Here is a 16,017-nt window from a genome sequence, read left to right on the forward strand (position 1 = left end):
TGGCCTCTCCTGTTGCGGAGCCCAGGCTCCGGACGCGCAGGCTCAGCGGCCATGGCTCACGGGTCCAGCCGTTCTACGGCATGTGGGATCTTCCCGGACCGGGGCACGAACCTGTGTCCCCTGAATCGGCAGGCGGACTCTCAACCACTGCGCCACCAGGGAAGCCCCATCATTTCCTTTTATCCTCCACTCTCGTTGCCTAAGTTCAGGCCACCAGCTTCCCTTCCCTAGTTTATTGCCTCAGCCTTCCCTGGGTCTTCTGGTCTCCAGTCTCATCCCTCCAATTCATCCTCCAGGTAGAGCCAGAGTGTTCTATTTAAAATAAAATCTGATCTTGTCCCATTCCTGTTCAAAGGCTTTGGTTATCTCCCCTTCATCTACTGCCTTCAAGATAAACTAACTCGTTATTCAGCACAGAAGGCTCTCCATGATCACACCCCTGCTGACCTTTCCAGCCTCATTCCTTCCTGGTCCTACACTCCCCTCCCCACTGCCATATGGAAGGCACAGACGCAGCTTTCCCAACCCACCACCTCTTGTCTCCAGATCTTTCTGAGTGCTATTTCCTCTGCAAGGAACACTCCTTCTCCCCTTCTTGGTTTTCTCTGGCATACTGTCATTTTTTCTTAAACCCTAGCTTTGGTAGGATCTTTGTGGGAAATCTCCCCTGACCACATCAATATATCTCACATTTTAAGAGTTAATGAAATTGAGTGATAACAGGATGCTACCTGGATAAACATAGTACAGGATTTACCAGTTTATATTTTCATATAGAACTACAGAATCTTGGAGAAAGTTCCCAGGTTATTTTGGAGTGATCAGCTTTAAACATTGTGTTATTTAGCAAAGTTGTAGATGCTTTTAGCCTTTCTGGGTTAAGCCACCTTTCTCTATGATCCTATAGCACGTTCCCCGTCCCTGCCCCCACCCCACACACCTGCACTCCTCACATATCATAGCACTCATCACACCATTTTATAATGGTCTGAGTCCCTCACCAGACTATAAGCTCCTTGGGGACAGGGACACTGCTCTTTAATTGTTGCATCTCCATTGCCAAGCAGTGCAACCTACATGATGTTAAGCAAGAAGTGATTAAAGGGCAACACCTCTGAGCTACTCCCTACCTACTTCTACCAGGGAGGGTGTCAAATAGTGTTGCACAGCAATTGTCATGGACTCCCTAATTCTGAGCTATGACAAAGGTCTTTACAGACCTCCAAACAGGAAATGACTCTTTTGCTTCAAAGGGCTTTAAATGCCCCCAAAGGGCTTTAAACGCTTTGGAGTAACCCAAAGCCATAGGGCTGAGAAACAAAATTCCACAGAGAGAACACTTGGAGAGTTTCATAAACAAGACCTAGAGTAGTCCTTCCCAATGTTAAGAAACAGAGGCTTCCCTGGTGGCGCAGTGGTTGAGAGTCCGCCTGCCGATGCAGGGGACACGGGTTCGTGTCCCGGTCCGGGAAGATCCCACATGCCGCGGAGCGGCTGGGCCTGTGAGCCATGGCCGCTGAGCCTGCGCATCCGGAGCCTGTGCTCCGCAACGGGAGAGGCCACAACAGTGAGAGGTCCGTGTACCGAAAAAAAAAAAAAAAGAAACAAAGTCTAATCCCTCTCTGGAGCTAGTAATAAGAGACCTGCGGCAAGGAAGTCATCTCCAAACCCATCACAGGAGGACGTCACATAGATACACAACTACACTGGAAGAAAACAATCCAGTCTGGACCCAGAACTTTCCTCTTTGTTATAATAGTTAAAGAAGGATTACTAATTTCTCTGGTGAGGAGAAATTAGAGGCTTATATCAGACTCACTGTTGGAGCCTTTATTATTTGTATACTACAAGATGAATGAGTAAATATACAGTTTTCATTTATAGATTCAGTTATTCTTAACAAAAGCTTTGTCTTAAACAACCTCTAGTTATCAATTTTATAAACACCTAGACCCAGGGGCTCCCGCCAGATAATTAGAATCAAAATTCTAGTCTTCAGAATGGGCAACACTGGGTAAGTAGCTCCCCCATTTCCCTACCCCCTGTGCATTCTTCCTGCCCCACATCCCTTTCAGATTAGATCTTATTAGGGTTTATTTTTATCTCAGTGCATGACATACATACATAATTGATGCTTAAGGTTTGTTGAATGAATAAGCAAATGAATGAATGAAATATACATGCCACCTGCCAACATTTCATTTTCTACAGCTTAACATTTTATACCTTGTACCACCTTCTCCATTACAAGCGTAAAACTAATAAATTTATTTCATGTAATTCTGCTATGTTATATTAACAGCTAGTTGTAGCTCTCATGCCAAAGACTGTATTTTCTTCTACCATTAATCTTTCTCCAGCTCGTGAGCTGGAAAAGTCATAATGATGGGAGTTGTCATAATGAACCCAAACAGTAATTGTAATAAGAAAACGGAGGAAGAAAATTGAAAAAGAAAATGTCTCTCCCACAGCACCACAGATAAATGACCCTATTCTCTCCCGATTCCAAATCCACAAGGTTATATTTGTTCTTGTCAAGATCATTAGGTACCAAAAGACCATATGACATTAGTGGGAATGATATTTTTAATAGGAGTAATATATTGATAAAAAAAAGAGCATACCTCTTATTTCTGCAGGTTCTTGTCTAATTTGCAAAACTTTAAAAGTTAAAATGCATTTAAGATACTTAATATAAAGTTTGTATGAATGAGACATTAAAGTAACCTGCCTTAGCCAATTTTCTTAAATCAAGATAAATAATTACTTCTAATAAAGCAATCAAGGACTTGAATGAGAACAGGTTTAATGCTAACTTAGTTCAATATTAACTTGGGGATTTAGAAGATTCTTTCCATAGCTCTTTTCTCCTCTTTTTTAAAAACAAGATGTTTTCAAAGTCATTTTGATAAGTTACATCCTTCTGTCATTCCAAAGCATTTAGCATACAATGAGAATTACTAGAGAATATAGAGAAATTTATAAGACTGCTAAATCATTCTGACACCTTCTGGGTCCTGATGGATTTAGTAATGAGTTCCACAATGAGATCCCAGACAAATTAAGTAATGAAGCGCTTGATCCAGAGGAAAAAGTGTGGCCTTATTCCGAAGTGCCAAGAACTTACTTTGGAAAGATGGCCCTAACCACTCTGGCCATTTAGCAGTGACGCCCTAAGAAGGCATTACTTACGTTAAACTGATATTAATTTCATACTGTCTCCTTCCACAACTTCCTTGTTCTTGCCCTGATGCTTACCTCCCTCCAGGTAAGTTAATAACAGAGAACGATGATCTTGTCCCAACATTTATGCTTTAATTTAGGAGAGTGGAACACACATTCTTAAAATAGAGAAATTATTTCTTCTCCAATCTCTTTATTTTTCTCTAGCTTCCTGAAAGTGACTACTTTACATTCAGCCCAACTCTTAATATTTATTTATTTATTTATTTATTGGCTGTGTTGGGTCTTCATTTCTGTGCGAGGGCTTTCTCCAGTTGCGGTGAGCAGGGCCCACTCTTCATCGCGGTGCGCGGGCCTCTCACTGTTGCGGCCTCTCCCGTTGCGGAGCACAGGCTCCAGACGCGCAGGCTCAGTAGTTGTGGCTCACGGGCTTAGCCGCTCCGCGGCATGTGGGATTTTCCCAGACCAGGGCTCGAACCCGTGTCCCCTGCATTGGCAGGCAGATTCTTAACCACTGCGCCACCAGGGAAGCCCCCAGCCCAACTCTTAGACAAAAATAAGAAATCAGAGAAGTAGTGGGTTAACTCCAGATTCTCAAGCCTGGCTGCACACTGGAATCACCAGGGAGCTCTTAAAATTGTCCCATGCTCAGACACCATCCCAGGCCAATGATGTCAGAAGATCTGGGGCTGTGGAGGCTGGATCCAGAGATCTGCTTCTAAAGTTCTCCGAGAGATTCCAGTGTGTCACCAGTGTTGAGAATCTTTAGGAGAACTGAATCAAGTTGATGGGGTGTGCTTTGAATGACCAAAAACTCAGTTCGTTCAGCACTCCGCCCACAGGTAGCATTGCAGCTGCAGATGCTCTAGCAACCTATGGCATACAAGAACCTGAAGGATGATTTATATCTAGGAAAAATATCCATGAAAAGACTTTTACTTGGTTTAATTTAAAAGACTTCAAATTCATGCACCATGCTAGTGTAGGGACTCTCAGTCACCTACCATAACAGGAGGAATCAGATAAAAAAGTAAAGCGTTGCTATGAACCCAAGGTTCCCAACACCAACTTTTTCATCAAGTTAGTTTCTCTCTGCAGAGAGATCTGCCAAGACCTCATGGACCTCTAAAGGGTCAACGCAAAGGACATAAAAACCTACTGGGAAAATTAAGCCAATCTCTTCTTTAAGAGGAAATAAGGGAAGAAAAGTTCTATCCAACTTGAAGGAGATGATGCTGCACTGCTATATCACCCAAGGCTGTAGCCCACACCCAGGGTAACTTTCTGACACCTTAAAATTTCAGGGTTAGAGGACTGGTGATGTGGCAGGTGACCAGGAGCAAGATGGCACTTTCAGGGAGCTGGAACTGATTTCATGGAGGGATTCCTAGATGGCTTTTTCAAGGACTCTCCCTCACACTGAAGTGAGACCATTAAACTCATAAGCCCAGTGCCCAGTGGGCCAGATGTATGATCATCATGGTGGGTAAAGCTACACTGTATGGTTGGGTTGTATCTGCTCCTACAGCAATGCCTGCAGAACTGTCTCCATTATTAAGGCCAGTTTGACTCTTTGGGATTCCTACTTCAAGAATGTTTGCTGTGTAGACCTGTCCTAAGCCCAATTCACAGGAATGAGCAAGATTTTCTCCACATTTATTTATCTTTCTTTTTAACTGTAAAATAAAGCTTTTTGAGGATAGGGCCTTTGCTTTGAAGTCCTCGGCAAGCATTAAAGAACAAAATTTCTTTGGGGTCTCTGTTTCTCTATTAATTTAACAATATCTGGTATAGGTTCTCAATTTTATAGTTTTGCTATTAACCAACACATTAGGCCAGGATTTTATTTTATTTATTATTTTTTTAATTTAATTTTTTAAATATCTTTATTGGAGTATTATTGCTTTACAATGGTGTGTTGGTTTCTGCTTTATAACAAAATGAATCAGCTATACATATACATACATCCCCATATCTCCTCCCTCTTGCTTCTCCCTCCCACCCTCCCTATCCCACCCCTCTAGGTGGACACAAAGCACCGAGCTGATCTCCCTGTGCTATGCGGCTGCTTCCCACTAGCTATCTATTTTACATTTGGTAGTGTATATATGTCCATGGCCATGGTATTTTAATGAAAATACCCAGGGTTAGAAGGTTAATCTGTACAGACTTCCTGAAAGACAACTTTTGTGATATTGATTTAAAAAAAAAAAAACTCTTAAAATATGCATACCCATTCACTCAGAATTTCTGCTTCTAAAAAATAGTGTCCAAAGGAAATAAGTATATATATAAATAAGCATATGTGCCAAGATTAACTATAAAGAAGTTCACTGCAGTGTTGTTTATAATAGGAAGTGTTTGGAAATAACCTAAATGAAGATAGATTTGTTAAAAATATTATGGCACATCTGTAATGACCTTTGGGTCCACAGGTTTCCTTGGTGGTACCTTAGGGGTCACAGGTAGGTAGGGAAGGAAGAAAGTCAGTGGGAGCTTAAGTGAGTGGGACCCTGGATCTCCCATTCCTGCTTCAACTTCAAAAGCTTGAATTTTATGTTTCATGTAGGGTGGCCCCTTTTGCAAAATTAGTTCTGCTGCCAAAAATAGCTGGAAACTGTCTGAACATGATTGAAATAGATGTCTACAATACCTTGTAAAGTGGAATAAAGCAGACTATAAAACTATCTCAGTTTCACCTCATTTTTGTTTCTATGCATGTATATGTATATAGACATAAAAGATACACACACACCAGGGATTTATACAGCAACGATCATGTTATTCGTTTGAGTAATAGGAAAAACGTTATTTTTAACTTTAAAAATGTTTTCTACATGATCCTCAACATTTCAAGTTTTTCAACCATTATGATCCCTAAATCAAGTCAATAGTTAACTATCAACTCTTCATCTTAAGACTATAACTTTAAAAAAAATCTTGAAACTAATTGTTGTCTATCGCTTTCAGAGGTAGAGAAACTGAGGAATGAAATGATACTGTGAATTACTGCAAAATTGAAAAACCACCACACATCCCACAGATAGTTTCCTTTTCAAGTTATGTTTCAAGTGTTACCACAGAACCGTTCAGTTTTTCAAAGTTGGATAAATTAGTTTGTAGGCAGAGGAAAACCATATGTTTCTACAGTAAAAACAAAATTCTAACATGTTTTGTACTCATTGAAATTATAAGAGCAAAGAGATGTTAATGAAAAGTTCATATAAACAGAGGCAGATGGCAAGGTAAGAGGAAACCAATGGGAAGGATGATGTGTGGCCATTATGAACAGCTGAGGATGGCAGAGAGCAACATCTTCATCTGGGCATCACAGGCACTGGCGGCATGTAATTCAACTCTAAATGATGGCAGTGGTGATGATGATGATGATGGTGATAGTGATGGTAACACTAACATTTACTGAGAGAGTACAATGTGCCAGGGACTGTACTAAGTACTTTACAGGTATTAGCTCTTAATTCTCACCACACCCTTATGGGGTAGGAACTATTATTAGTACCAGTTTCCTAAAGTAGAGACTGAGGAACAGAAAGACTACACAATGAGCACTGATGCCAGGATTTGAAATGCTTCTTTCATTTTTTCTTTGTAAGATCTTTATTGGAGTATAATTGCTTAACAATGGTGTGTTAGTTGCTGCTGTATAACAAAGTGAATCAGCTACACATATACATATATCCCCATATCTCCTACCTCTTGCGTCTCCCTCCCACCCTCCCTATCCCACCCCACTAGGTGGTCACAAAGCACCGAGCTGATCTCCCTGTGTTATGCGGCTGCTTCCCACTAGCTATCTATTTTACATTAGGTAGTGTATATATGTCCATGCCACTCTCTCACATTGTCCCACCTTACCCTTCCCCCTCCCTGTGTCCTCAAGTCCATTCTCTACATCTGCATCTCTATTCCTGTCCTGACCCTAGGTTCTTCAGAACCACTTTTTTCTTTTTCTTTAGATTCCATATATATGTGTTAGCATACGGTATTTGCTTTTCTCTTTCTGACTTACTTCACTCCACATGACAGACTCTAGGTCTATCCACCTCACTACAAATAACTCAATTTCGTTTCTTTTTATGGCTGAGTAATACTCCATTGTATATATGTGCCACATCTTCTTTATCCATTCATCTGTTGATGGACACTTAGGTTGCGTCCATTTCCTGGCTATTGTAAATAGGAAATGCTTCTTTCATTTTATTATCAGCACACTAAATCTAAAAATACAAATGAGATTATTGTCACTGGAACACATGGAGGCATAATGACAAAAGACCTTTGATGCCAACAGACTTAGGTTCTGATCTGGATCTGATTTTCCTCTCTGAGGCTCAGTATCCTCATCTGTAATGGGGGCTAATACTACTCATCCTGTAAAGATGCTGTGAATAAGATTTCATGTGTAAAACCTTGGCCCAGAGTGTGCTGCAAGTGGGTATAGAATAAATGGAAGCTAATAAGGTTATTAAAGCAAGAAAATGAAGCAAGTGAAGGGACTTAACTGGATAGTATTTTAAGTTATTTTACTACTTTAAAAAGTAAATGAATAAATGAACCCAGGAAAAAGTATGCTTTTATGGTGACTATATAATTTACTATATAAACCAGGAGACTTTAGAGAAGAAAGGGGTTCTATTAATAATTATTCTGAGATAACAGGTATAAGCAGACTTTGTCCTGGGCAAACCAGGATGTGCAGCCATCTACTGGTGAGCAGTCTTTCTGAGCCCACAGCTGTGGGACCTTTCCTGGGCCTTCACCTGGCCCACCAGCCCCTACTTCAGGATGGTCATGGGCCCAGGGAGGGAGGAGCACCAAAGAGGAAACTTTCTAGCCTGTACATTAGCAAATGCAGGAGACTGTGAGTTTATATTGCCTTCTGCTTAGATGAACTCTGTTCTTAAGAATTATCTTAATTATTAATTATTGAAAAAAACCAATTCTCATCCGGAACGCATGTTCCAGTATGACATCTTGTCATACGATCACCCATCCCTCTGTGGTCTTTGAAAAGAAAGACTATACAAGCTCATAGGTAGAAATTTAAAATCAAACCTCACACACACATCCTCCTTCAGGAGCCTCTGTTGCCACAACAGCTGTGATTTCGCTACATGTGCAATGTGCTTTCTGAACTTACGTAGCTCTTGCAATGACACGGTACTTGGCTTGCAAATAGCACTTCCCATTCACAGGATCATAGTATAGCAGAGCTTGCAGGCATTCCTTAGTCCAATCCCTTCATTTCAGGCTGAGAGATCTCAAGTGACTTAACTTAGCCAAAGCCACACACCTAGCTAACTTCAGAAGAAGATCCAGAACCCGAACCCAGGATGGAGCTCAGAACACACTATTTTTTTCATTGCTTTACACTTGCTTCCCTGAAAAATAGCCCTACCAGCTCAAAGAGCAATATAGCAATTCCAAAAATAACACATGATTTCAGACATTTCAAGGTTATTAGTAGGAATTGAATATTTCTCCCACTGTAGTGTGTAGCATTCTTATAATTAGACATATTTTTCAGTTTTTACTGGGAGAAAATTAAAATTAGATTTATGTTTAAATTCTCTGCATTGGCCAGGTAATAAGGAGGCTAAATAAAACATGTGCAGCAAAGGCCAGATGATAAACATAGCCTCTAAGTTGGGACATTTATTTCCAACATTGACATATATGGGAATATTTTTTTAAAAATCAGATATCCCCAGGCTTCCCTGGTGGCGCAGTGGTTGAGAGTCCGCCTGCCGATGCAGGGGACGCGGGTTCGTGCCCCGGTCCGGGAAGATCCCACATGTCGTGGAGCGGCTGGGCCCGTGAGCCATGGCCGCTGAGCCTGCACGTCCGGAGCCTGTGCTCTGCAACGGGAGAGGCCACAACAGTGAGAGCCCCGCGTATCACAAAAAAAAAAAAAAAAAAAAAATCAGATATCCCAAGCCAGAGTAAGGAAACCAGGAAAGAAAAACTGATAGTCATTAATCTGGTGGTGTGGGGATGCCAGTCCAGGTATAAAAATGAAAAGTAACCTAAGTCAGTTATTTGTTTGGTTTCTATTGTTTAGAATTTTCATTTTCCCAACCTTTGTATTCAGTATGGTGGGATAAGATAAGACAGGAGGCTGGGGTGAAAGAGAACTGGATGAATGCTGCTTGCTGGGACACTGTGTAATGTCAATGAACAGTTTTTTAAACAAAAAAAAAGTATTCTGCCTCAAATACATATTCCTTCCTAAATAGGGGAATCAGAGAAGAGAGATGGCTTAATTGGGAATAAAAAAAAAGAACACCAACAAATGGATTTATTTGCAAGATACTGGATTCCTATACATACTTGGCCTAGCCTTACTGAACTTTTTCTCCTCTGACAAAACAAATTCCAAATTCTCTGGACTCTTCTTAAATTGGATTTAAAATACTCAATGAGCCAGGGAAATCAGTCAATAAAAAGAAATAAAAGGCATCCAGATTGGAAAGAAAGAAGCAGATCTATTTCTATTTGCAGATGACACGACCTTATATACAGAAAATCCTAAAAAATCCACCAAAAACACTATTAGAACTAATAAACAAGTTCAGGAAGGTTTCAGTGTTAAACATTGATATTCAAAAATCAATTGTATATCTATACATTAGCAGTGAACAATCCAAAAATGAAATTAAAGTCACAATTACAGTTATACAGCATCAAAATGACTAAAATACTTAGAAATAAACTTAACAGTAGAAGTACAACATTTGTACACTAAAAAGTATAAAACAATTTTGAAAGACTTAAAGAAGACCTAAAAAAATGGAAAGGTATCCCATTTCATGAAACTAAGGACTTAATATTATTAAGAGGGCAATACTACCTAAACTGATCTACAAATTGAGTGCAATCCTTGTCAAAAATCTCAGTTGGCTTTTTTGCAGAAACTGACATGCTGATGATAAAATTCATGTGTAAATGCAAGGCCCTAGAAAAACCAAATCGATCTTGAAAAAGAAGGACAAAGTAGGAAGACTCATGCTTCCCAATTTCAAAACTTACTAGAGCTGCAGTAATTAAGATAGTGCGGTACTGGCTTAAGGACAGACATATAGATAAATGGAATAGATGTAAAAGTCCAATTAATTTTTTGTAATGTGCCAGACAATTCAACGGGGGAAAAGAGTCTTTTCAACAAATGGTGTTGGGACAACTGGACATTCACGTGGAAGAATGAAGATGGATCCCAATTTCACACCAGATACAAAAATTAATGGAAAATCAGAGACTAGATGACCCAAAACCTATGGGATGCAGCAAAAGCAGTTCTAAGAAGGAAGTTTATACCAATAAAATCTCACCTCAAGAAACAAGAAAAAACTCAAATAAACAACCTAACCTTACAACTAAAGCAACTAGAGAAAGAAGAACAAACAAAACCCAAAGTTAGTAGAAGGAAGGAAATCATAAGGATCAGAACAGACATGAATGAAATAGAAACAAAGAAAACAATAGCAAAGATCAATGAAACTAAAAGCAGGTTCTTTGAGAAGATAAACAAAATTGATAAGCCTTTAGCCAGACTCATCAAGAAAAAAAGGTAGAGGACTCAAATCAATAAAATTAGAAATGAAAAAGGAGAAGTTACAACTGACACTGCAGAAATACAAAGGATCATAAGAGAATACTACATGCAACTATATGCCAATAAAATGGACAACCTTGAAGAAATGGACAAATTCTTAGAAATGCACAACCTTCTGAGACTGAACCAGGAAGAAATAGAAAATATGAACAGACCAATCACAAGTAATGAAATTGAAACTGTGATTAAAAATCTTCCAACAAACAAAAGCCCAGGACCCGATGGTTTCACAGGTAAATTCTATGAAACATTTAGAGAAGAGCTAACACCCATCCTTCTCAAACTCTTCCAAAAAATCACAGAGGAAGGAATACTCCAAAGCTCATGCTATGAGGCCACCATCACCCTGATACCAAAACCAGACAAAGATATCACAAAGAGAAAACTACAGGCCAATATCACTGATGAACATAGATGCAAAAATCCTCAACAAAATACTAGCAAACAGAATACAGCAGCACATTAAAAGGATCATACACCATGATCAAGTAGGATTTATCCCAGGAATGCAAGGATTCTTCAATATATAAAAATCAATCAATGTGATACACCATATTAACAACTTGAAGAATAAAAACCATATGATCAGCTCAATAGATGCAGAAAAAGCTTTCAACAAAATTCAACACCGATTTATGATAAAAACCCTCCAGAAAGTAGGCATAGAGGGAACTTACCTCAACATAATAAAGGCCATATATGAGAAACCCACAGCCAACATCATTCTCAGTGGTGCAAAACTGAAACCATTTCCACTAAGATCAGGAACAAGACAAGATTGTCCACTCTCACCACTATTATTCAACATAGTTTTGGAAGTTTTAGCCACAGCAATCAGAGAAGAAAACGAAATAAAAGGGGGCTTCCCTGGTGGTGCAGTGGTTGAGAGTCCGCCTGCTGATGCAGGGGACACGGGTTCCTGCCCTGGTCCAAAAAGATCCCATATACCATGGAGCGGCTAGGCCCGTGAGCCATGGCTGCTGAGCCTGCGTGCCCGGAGCCTGTGCTCCGCAACAGGGGATGACACAACAGTGAGAGGCCCGTGTACCGCAAAAAAAAAAAAAAAAAAAAAGAAAGAAAAGAAAAGAAAAGAAAAAAGAAATAAAAGGAATCCAAATCAGAAAAGAAGTAAAGCTGTCACTGTGTGCAGATGACATGATACTACACAAAGAAAATCCTAAAGATGCTACCAGAAAACTACTAGAGCTCATCACTGAATTGGGTAAAGTTGGAGGATACAAAATTAATGCACAAAAATCTCTTGCACTCCTATACCCTAACAATGAAATATCAGAAAGAAAAATTAAGGAAACAATCCCATTTACTATCACCACAAAAAAGAATAAAATACCTAGGAATGAACCTACCTAAGGAGGCAAAAGACCTGTATGCAGAAAACTATAAGATATTGATGAAAGAAATCAAAGATGACACAAACAGGTGGAGAGATATACCATGGTCTTGGATCGGAAGAATCAATATTGTGAAAATGACTATACGACCCAAAGCAATCCACAGATTCAATACAATCCGTATAAAATTACGAATGCCATTTTTCACAGAATTAGAACAAAAAATTTTACAATTTGTATGGAAATACAAAAGACCTTGAATAGCAAAAACAATCTTGAGAAAGAAAAATGAAGCTGGAGGAATCAGGCTTCCTGATTTCTGACTATACTACAAAGCTACAGTAATCAAGACAGTATGGTACTGGCACAAAAACAGAAATATAGATCTATGGAACAGGATAGAAGGCCCAGAGATAAACCCATGTACCTATGGTAACCCAATCAATGACAAAGGAGGCAAGGATGAACAATGGAGAAAAGACAGTCTCTTCAATAAAAGGCGCTGGGAAAACTGGACAGCTACATGTAAAAGAATGAAATTAGAACACTCCCTAACACCATACACAAAAATAAACTCAAGATGGATTAAAGACCTAAATGTAAGGCTGCACACTATAAAACTCTTAGAGGAAAACATAAGCAGAACACTTTTTTTTTTTTTTTTTGCGGTACGTGGGCCTCTCACTGTTGTGGCCTCTCCCGTTGCAGAGCACAGGCTCCGGATGCGCAGGCTCAGCGGCCATGGCTCACGGGCCCAGCCACTCCCCGGCATGTGGGATCTTCCCGGACCGGGGCACGAACCCGTGTCCCCTGCATCGGCAGGCAGACTCCCAACCACTGCACCACCAGGGAAGCCTGCAGAACACTCTTTGACAGAAATCATAGCATGTTCTTTTTTGATCCACCTCCTAGAGTAATGAAAATAAAAACAAAAACATACAAACGGGATCTAATTAAACCTAAAAGCTTTTGCACAGCAAAAGGAAACCATAAACAAAACAAAAAGACAATCGTTAGAATGGGAGAAAATATTTGCAAGCGAAGCACCTGACAAGGGATTAATCTCCAAAATATACAAACAGCTCATATAGCTCGATATCAAAAAATACAAATAGGGCTTCCCTGGTGGCGCAGAGGTTGAGAGTCCGCCTGCCGATGCAGGGGACGCGGGTTCGTGCCCCGGTCTGGGAGGATCCCACGTGCCGCGGAGTGGCTGGGCCCGTGAGCAATGGCCGCTGAGCCTGCGCGTCCGGAGCCTGTGCTCCGCAACGGGAAAGGCCACAACAGTGAGAGGCCCACATACCACAAAAAAAAAAAAAAAAAAAAAAAAAATACAAATAACCCAATCAAAAAAAGGGCAATACAGGATTTCTCTGGTGGCACAGTGGATAAGAATCTGCCTGCCAATGCAGGGGACAAGGGTTCGAGCCCTGTACAGGGAAGATCTCACATACCGCAGAGCAACTAAGCCCATGCGTCACAACTATTGAGCCAGCACTATAGAGCCTGTGAGCCACAACTACTGAGCCCATGTGACACAACTACTGAAGCCTGCCTGCCTAGAGACTGTGCTCTGCAACAAGAGAAGCCACCTCAATGAGAAGCCTGCGTACTGCAATGAAGAGTAGTCCCCACTCGTCTCAACTAGAAAAAGCACACATGCAGCAGCAAAGACCCAACGCAGCCAAAAATAAATAAAATTAAATTTAAAAAATGGGTAGAAGATCTAAATAGGCATTTCTCCAAAGAAGACATATAGATGGCCAAAAAGCACATGAAAAGATGTCCATCATCACTAATTATTAGAGAAATGCAAATCAAAACTACAATGAGGTATCACCTCACACCAGTCAGAATGGCCATCATCAAAAAATCTACACACGGGCTTCCCTGGTGGCGCAGTGGTTGAGAGTCCACCTGCCGATGCAGGGGACAGGTTCGTGCCCTGGTCTGGGAAGATCCCACATGCCGCAGAGCGGCTGGGCCTGTGAGCCATGGCCACTGAGCCTGCGCGTCTGGAGCCTGTGCTCCACAACGGAAGAGGCCACAACAGTGAGAGGCCCACGTACCGCAAAAAAAAAAAAAAATCTACAAACAATAAATGCTGGAGAGGTTGTGGAGAAAAGGGAACCCTCCTACACTGTTGGTGGGAATATAAATTGGTATAGCCACTATGGAGAACAGTATGGAGGTTTCTTAAAATACTAAAAATAGAATTACCATGTGACCCAACAATTCCACTACTGGCCATACACCCTGAGAAAACCATAATTCAAAAAGAGTCATGTACCACAATGTTCATTGCAGCTCTATTTACAATAGCCAGGACATGGAAGCAACCTAAATGTCCATTAACAGATGAAAGGAAGATGTGGCACATATATACAATGGAGTATTACTATGCCATAAAAAGAAACGAAATTGAGTTATCTGTAGTGATGTGGATGGACCCAGAGTCTGTCATACAGAATGAAGTAAGTCAGAAAGAGAAGAACAAATACTGTATGCTAACACATATATACAGAATCTAAGAAAAAAAAAATGGTTCTGAAGAACCTAGGGTCAGGACAGGAATAAAGATGCAGATGTAGATAATGGACTTGAGGACACAGGGAGGGGGAAGGGTAAGCTAAGAAGAAGTGAGAGAGTGGCATTGATATACATACACTACCAAATATAAAATAGGTAGCTAGTGGGAGGCAGCCACATAGCACAGGTAGATCAGCTCAGTGCTTTGTGACCACCTAGTGGGGTGGGATAGGGAGGGTGGGAGGGAGACACAAGAGGGAGGGGACATGGGGATTTATGTAAACGTATGGTTGATTCACTTTTTTATTCAGAAGAAACTAACACAACAGTGTAAAGCAATTATACTCCAATTAAGATGTTAACAAAAAAAACTAAAGATAGAGCTAATATATGACCCACCAATCCCACTCCAAGGCATATATCTTGAAAAAACCATAATTCAAAAGCATGCATGCACCCCAGTGTTCTTTGCAGCACTATTTACAATAGCCAGGACGTAGAAGCAACCGAAATGTCCATCGACAGAGGAACGGATAAAGAAGATGTGGTACATAAATACAATGCAATATTACTCAGACATAACAGGGAACGAAATAGTGCCGTTTGCAGAGATGTGGATGGACCGAGAGACTGTCATACAGAGTGAAGTAAGTCAGAACGAGAAAAACAAATATCATATAATATTGCTTCTATGTGGAATCTAGAAAAATGGTACAGATGAACTTACTGGCTATGCAGAAATAGAGTCACAGATGTAGAGAACAGTCTTATGGTTACTAAGCAGGTAAGGGGGACAAGAATTGGGAGATTGGGATTGATATATATATATATATACTACTATGTATAAACTTAATAACTAATTAGAGCCTACTGTTTAGCACAGGGAACTCTACTCAATGATCTGTTGCGATCTACACTGGAAGGAAATCTAAAAAAGGGTGGATATATGTATACATATCTGATTCACTTTGCTGTACAGCAGAAACTAACAACAGTGTAAGGCAACTATCCTCAATAAAAATTTTAAAAATGAAGAAAAACAAAAGAAAAAGAAAATCAGAGTCTAAATGTAAGAGCTAAAACTATAGAATAATTAGAGGAAAATATAGGGACAAGTCTTTGTGACCTTGGATTAAGCAATGGTTTCTTAGATATGACAGCAAAAGCACAAGCAACAAAAGAAAAAATAGGTAAATGAGACTTCATCAAAATTTAAAACTTTTGTGCATTCTTCACCAAGAAAGCAAAAGACAACACACAGAATCAGAGAAAATATTTGCAAATCATCTATCTGATAGTGGACTTGTATCCAGGAAACAC

The sequence above is a fragment of the Hyperoodon ampullatus genome (assembly GCF_949752795.1).
Source record: "Hyperoodon ampullatus genome assembly, chromosome: 4".
Taxonomy (NCBI): Eukaryota; Metazoa; Chordata; class Mammalia; order Artiodactyla; family Ziphiidae; genus Hyperoodon; species Hyperoodon ampullatus.